Consider the following 7178-nt stretch of genomic DNA (forward strand, 5'->3'; position numbering starts at 1 on the left):
AAGAACTTGTTCATGGATGCTTGAAAGTTAGAAGACAATTGAATATGGGTATGTGAGAATTTGAATTTTCTTTAGTAGTCCCTTTTAATTCATATGCTTTTGTTAATCTTGTAGTATAATGTATTGTTGGAGTCTTGCAACAATAGAAGAAACATCAGATGTATCAAACAATAAATATAAAGAACCATATCAAACAACTCTACCACGAACAAATTGATGAGGGAAGAATCACAGGTTCAACAAGCTGTCCTTAACACATTAGTTCGCGGGTATACTCTAAAGTAATGCTAAACCCCAACGTGCGAAGATGTGTCCAGGATAAGACTGCCCGATATAACTTGTATTAGCACAATACAAGTTACCCACTCTTAAACTCAGCAACGGGGACGGAAGTAAAACGCCGCACGAAAATAAAAACAAGAAGATGAAGAAAAGACCTAGAGATGGTCGCTGCTTGTGTGTTTTGAAAAGAGATTTTCGAGTTGTATTTATAGGAAAATTAACTTGCAAATCAAGTTAGGTTTAGGTTTTTTTCTATAAAACGAGTTTTGTTTCTTGTAAAACAATTAAACACAAAAAAGGAATTTTTCCATAAATAAAACTCTTAAATAAATTATTTATCAAGTTAAAAACTTGCAAAAAATAATTTCAAGTAGACACGGACTTGGTGCTTGGTACACGCGCATGGGCATCGGTCGAAACATGTATTTTTCGCCCCACCCGCTCCACCCACATTGTTTTACAACATATCCATGAGAACACGGTAATATAGTGGAGCACCTCTTTAGTTTTCCACAATGTGGGACTAAAGGTTCCATTTCATTCACTCAAAAATGAGTGAGTATCCTTAGACCCTTAGGTCATGAGATCAAACCACACCAAGACGAAAAAATCATTTATTAAATAACTCATTTTCTCCAACAATCCCCCACATGAATGAAATCTCGGTAAAAAACGAAAAATCAGAGTACGGAAAATACCATTTAGGCAAAGGTGTCCATGAGGTCTTGAACCTTTCTTAGAGATAAGTTACCGGAACTACTAGCTAGACAGTGAACTATGTCTTGAACTTCTAGCGTTTGGTGTAATTCTAATAACATCCATGCATGATATCCTCCAAGTGTTGCTAAGTTTGTGCCGTTTTGTCCATTTTGGCCCTGGACATATCCTGTTTCTCAAAATGCTTTAGAGAATCGGCTCCATTCTCATTGGAAGCGACCCACTTCCTCATTCAGATAGGTGAGTTCCATCAAGAGTGTTTACTGCTACACCCCACTTCAATCTTAAATTGAAACTATAAAACTCATTAAGACTTAATTAAAAGTCATCCTCCACATGCAGTCACACTATCACATCAACACCATAGGGAAGGGACAGAGAATGAAATTCTATGATAGTGTTTACCTTTACCCACCATAAATTAGTTGTCTCATTCGAAACCTTGTTATTGGAATCTCCATTCAGCAAGGTTGAGTATCCTTCATGGAAAGTTTAATTATTTGAGCCTAAGCCCCATCCCCTTCGATGCTTTACTAACTATCTCCTTGGGCAAACCTTTCGTCAAAGGGTCCGCGATATTCTCCTTGGACCTTGTCCAATCTATGGAAATAATGCCTGTGGAAATTATTAATTTCAAAGAATCATGTCTTCTACGCATATGTATAGAATTTCCATTGTAGAAGCTATTCTTAGATCTACCTATTGCAGATTTGCTGTCACAATGTATAGATATAGCTGGCACAGGCCTATGCCAGAGAGGAATATGTTCTAAAAAGTTTCTTAGCCATTCGGCCTCCTCTCCTGCTTTATCTAACGCAATAAACTCCGACTCCATAGTTGAGCGAGATATACATGTCTGTTTGGAACTCTTCCAAGATACAGACGCACCTGCTAGAGTGAATACATATCCACTCGTAGACTTAGACTCCTCTGAGTCTGCTATCCAGTTCGCATCGCAAAATCCCTCAAGGACGTCCGGATACCCTTCGTAATTCAAACAAAAGGTCATTGTGTACTTCAAGTACTTTAGCACTCTATTAAGTGCATCCCAATGTTTCTGCCCTGGATTACAAGTATACCTGCTTAACCTACTCACAGCATAAGCAATGTCTGGTCTCGTACAATTCATAAAATACATCAGACTTCCTATGACTCTCGAGTATTCAAGTTGGTTAACACCTACACCCTTATTCTTCATGAGTTTGCAATAAGAATCATATGGAGTGCAGACAGGTTTACAGTCAAACTGATTAAAGAACTTGTTCATGGATGCTTGAAAGTTAGAAGACAATTGAATATGGGTATGTGAGAATTTGAATTTTCTTTAGTAGTCCCTTTTAATTCATATGCTTTTGTTAATCTTTTAGTAGAATGTATTGTTGGAGTCTTGCAACAATAGAAGAAACATCAGATGTATCAAACAATAAATATAAAGAACCATATCAAACAACTCTACCACGAACAAATTGATGAGGGAAGAATCACAGGTTCAACAAGCTGTCCTTAACACATTAGTTCGCGGGTATACTCTAAAGTAATGCTAAACCCCAACGTGCGAAGATGTGTCCAGGATAAGACTGCCCGATATAACTTGTATTAGCACAATACAAGTTACCCACTCTTAAACTCAGCAACGGGGACGGAAGTAAAACGCCGCACGAAAATAAAAACAAGAAGATGAAGAAAAGACCTAGAGATGGTCGCTGCTTGTGTGTTTTGAAAAGAGATTTTCGAGTTGTATTTATAGGAAAATTAACTTGCAAATCAAGTTAGGTTTAGGTTTTTTTCTATAAAACGAGTTTTGTTTCTTGTAAAACAATTAAACACAAAAAAGGAATTTTTCCATAAATAAAACTCTTAAATAAATTATTTATCAAGTTAAAAACTTGCAAAAAATAATTTCAAGTAGACACGGACTTGGTGCTTGGTACACGCGCATGGGCATGGGTCGAAACATGTATTTTTCGCCCCACCCGCTCCACCCACATTGTTTTACAACATATCCATGAGAACACGGTAATATAGTGGAGCACCTCTTTAGTTTTCCACAATGTGGGACTAAAGGTTCCATTTCATTCACTCAAAAATGAGTGAGTATCCTTAGACCCTTAGGTCATGAGATCAAACCACACCAAGACGAAAAAATCATTTATTAAATAACTCATTTTCTCCAACAATCCCCCACATGAATGAAATCTCGGTAAAAAACGAAAAATCAGAGTACGGAAAATACCATTTAGGCAAAGGTGTCCATGAGGTCTTGAACCTTTCTTAGAGAGAAGTTACCGGAACTACTAGCTAGACAGTGAACTATGTCTTGAACTTCTAGCGTTTGGTGTAATTCTAATAACATCCATGCATGATATCCTCCAAGTGTTGCTAAGTTTGTGCCGTTTTGTCCATTTTGGCCCTGGACATATCCTGTTTCTCAAAATGCTTTAGAGAATCGGCTCCATTCTCATTGGAAGCGACCCACTTCCTCATTCAGATAGGTGAGTTCCATCAAGAGTGTTTACTGCTACACCCCACTTCAATCTTAAATTGAAACTATAAAACTCATTAAGACTTAATTAAAAGTCATCCTCCACATGCAGTCACACTATCACATCAACACCATAGGGAAGGGACAGAGAATGAAATTCTATGATACTGTTTACCTTTACCCACCATAAATTAGTTGTCTCATTCGAAACCTTGTTATTGGAATCTCCATTCAGCAAGGTTGAGTATCCTTCATGGAAAGTTTAATTATTTGAGCCTAAGCCCCATCCCCTTCGATGCTTTACTAACTATCTCCTTGGGCAAACCTTTCGTCAAAGGGTCCGCGATATTCTCCTTGGACCTTGTCCAATCTATGGAAATAATGCCTGTGGAAATTATTAATTTCAAAGAATCATGTCTTCTACGCATATGTATAGACTTTCCATTGTAGAAGCTATTCTTAGATCTACCTATTGCAGATTTGCTGTCACAATGTATAGATATAGCTGGCACAGGCCTATGCCAGAGAGGAATATGTTCTAAAAAGTTTCTTAGCCATTCGGCCTCCTCTCCTGCTTTATCTAACGCAATAAACTCCGACTCCATAGTTGAGCGAGATATACATGTCTGTTTGGAACTCTTCCAAGATACAGACGCACCTGCTAGAGTGAATACATATCCACTCGTATACTTAGACTCCTCTGAGTCTGCTATCCAGTTCGCATCGCGAAATCCCTCAAGGACGTCCGGATACCCTTCGTAATTCAAACAAAAGGTCATTGTGTACTTCAAGTACTTTAGCACTCTATTAAGTGCATCCCAATGTTTCTGCCCTGGATTACAAGTATACCTGCTTAACCTACTCACAGCATAAGCAATGTCTGGTCTCGTACAATTCATAAAATACATCAGACTTCCTATGACTCTCGAGTATTCAAGTTGGTTAACACCTACACCCTTATTCTTCATGAGTTTGCAATAAGAATCATATGGAGTGCAGACAGGTTTACAGTCAAACTGATTAAAGAACTTGTTCATGGATGCTTGAAAGTTAGAAGACAATTGAATATGGGTATGTGAGAATTTGAATTTTCTTTAGTAGTCCCTTTTAATTCATATGCTTTTGTTAATCTTGTAGTAGAATGTATTGTTGGAGTCTTGCAACAATAGAAGAAACATCAGATGTATCAAACAATAAATATAAAGAACCATATCAAACAACTCTACCACGAACAAATTGATGAGGGAAGAATCACAGGTTCAACAAGCTGTCCTTAACACATTAGTTCGCGGGTATACTCTAAAGTAATGCTAAACCCCAACGTGCGAAGATGTGTCCAGGATAAGACTGCCCGATATAACTTGTATTAGCACAATACAAGTTACCCACTCTTAAACTCAGCAACGGGGACGGAAGTAAAACGCCGCACGAAAATAAAAACAAGAAGATGAAGAAAAGACCTAGAGATGGTCGCTGCTTGTGTGTTTTGAAAAGAGATTTTCGAGTTGTATTTATAGGAAAATTAACTTGCAAATCAAGTTAGGTTTAGGTTTTTTTCTATAAAACGAGTTTTGTTTCTTGTAAAACAATTAAACACAAAAAAGGAATTTTTCCATAAATAAAACTCTTAAATAAATTATTTATCAAGTTAAAAACTTGCAAAAAATAATTTCAAGTAGACACGGACTTGGTGCTTGGTACACGCGCATGGGCATCGGTCGAAACATGTATTTTTCGCCCCACCCGCTCCACCCACATTGTTTTACAACATATCCATGAGAACACGGTAATATAGTGGAGCACCTCTTTAGTTTTCCACAATGTGGGACTAAAGGTTCCATTTCATTCACTCAAAAATGAGTGAGTATCCTTAGACCCTTAGGTCATGAGATCAAACCACACCAAGACGAAAAAATCATTTATTAAATAACTCATTTTCTCCAACAATCCCCCACATGAATGAAATCTCGGTAAAAAACGAAAAATCAGAGTACGGAAAATACCATTTAGGCAAAGGTGTCCATGAGGTCTTGAACCTTTCTTAGAGATAAGTTACCGGAACTACTAGCTAGACAGTGAACTATGTCTTGAACTTCTAGCGTTTGGTGTAATTCTAATAACATCCATGCATGATATCCTCCAAGTGTTGCTAAGTTTGTGCCGTTTTGTCCATTTTGGCCCTGGACATATCCTGTTTCTCAAAATGCTTTAGAGAATCGGCTCCATTCTCATTGGAAGCGACCCACTTCCTCATTCAGATAGGTGAGTTCCATCAAGAGTGTTTACTGCTACACCCCACTTCAATCTTAAATTGAAACTATAAAACTCATTAAGACTTAATTAAAAGTCATCCTCCACATGCAGTCACACTATCACATCAACACCATAGGGAAGGGACAGAGAATGAAATTCTATGATAGTGTTTACCTTTACCCACCATAAATTAGTTGTCTCATTCGAAACCTTGTTATTGGAATCTCCATTCAGCAAGGTTGAGTATCCTTCATGGAAAGTTTAATTATTTGAGCCTAAGCCCCATCCCCTTCGATGCTTTACTAACTATCTCCTTGGGCAAACCTTTCGTCAAAGGGTCCGCGATATTCTCCTTGGACCTTGTCCAATCTATGGAAATAATGCCTGTGGAAATTATTAATTTCAAAGAATCATGTCTTCTACGCATATGTATAGAATTTCCATTGTAGAAGCTATTCTTAGATCTACCTATTGCAGATTTGCTGTCACAATGTATAGATATAGCTGGCACAGGCCTATGCCAGAGAGGAATATGTTCTAAAAAGTTTCTTAGCCATTCGGCCTCCTCTCCTGCTTTATCTAACGCAATAAACTCCGACTCCATAGTTGAGCGAGATATACATGTCTGTTTGGAACTCTTCCAAGATACAGACGCACCTGCTAGAGTGAATACATATCCACTCGTAGACTTAGACTCCTCTGAGTCTGCTATCCAGTTCGCATCGCAAAATCCCTCAAGGACGTCCGGATACCCTTCGTAATTCAAACAAAAGGTCATTGTGTACTTCAAGTACTTTAGCACTCTATTAAGTGCATCCCAATGTTTCTGCCCTGGATTACAAGTATACCTGCTTAACCTACTCACAGCATAAGCAATGTCTGGTCTCGTACAATTCATAAAATACATCAGACTTCCTATGACTCTCGAGTATTCAAGTTGGTTAACACCTACACCCTTATTCTTCATGAGTTTGCAATAAGAATCATATGGAGTGCAGACAGGTTTACAGTCAAACTGATTAAAGAACTTGTTCATGGATACTTGAAAGTTAGAAGACAATTGAATATGGGTATGTGAGAATTTGAATTTTCTTTAGTAGTCCCTTTTAATTCATATGCTTTTGTTAATCTTGTAGTAGAATGTATTGTTGGAGTCTTGCAACAATAGAAGAAACATCAGATGTATCAAACAATAAATATAAAGAACCATATCAAACAACTCTATCACGAACAAATTGATGAGGGAAGAATCACAGGTTCAACAAGCTGTCCTTAACACATTAGTTCGCGGGTATACTCTAAAGTAATGCTAAACCCCAACGTGCGAAGATGTGTCCAGGATAAGACTGCCCGATATAACTTGTATTAGCACAATACAAGTTACCCACTCTTAAACTCAGCAACGGGGACGGAAGTAAAACGCCGCACGAAAATAAAAACAAGA

This window comes from Papaver somniferum, chromosome 4, assembly GCF_003573695.1.
Source record: "Papaver somniferum cultivar HN1 chromosome 4, ASM357369v1, whole genome shotgun sequence".
NCBI classification, from domain to species: Eukaryota; Viridiplantae; Streptophyta; class Magnoliopsida; order Ranunculales; family Papaveraceae; genus Papaver; species Papaver somniferum.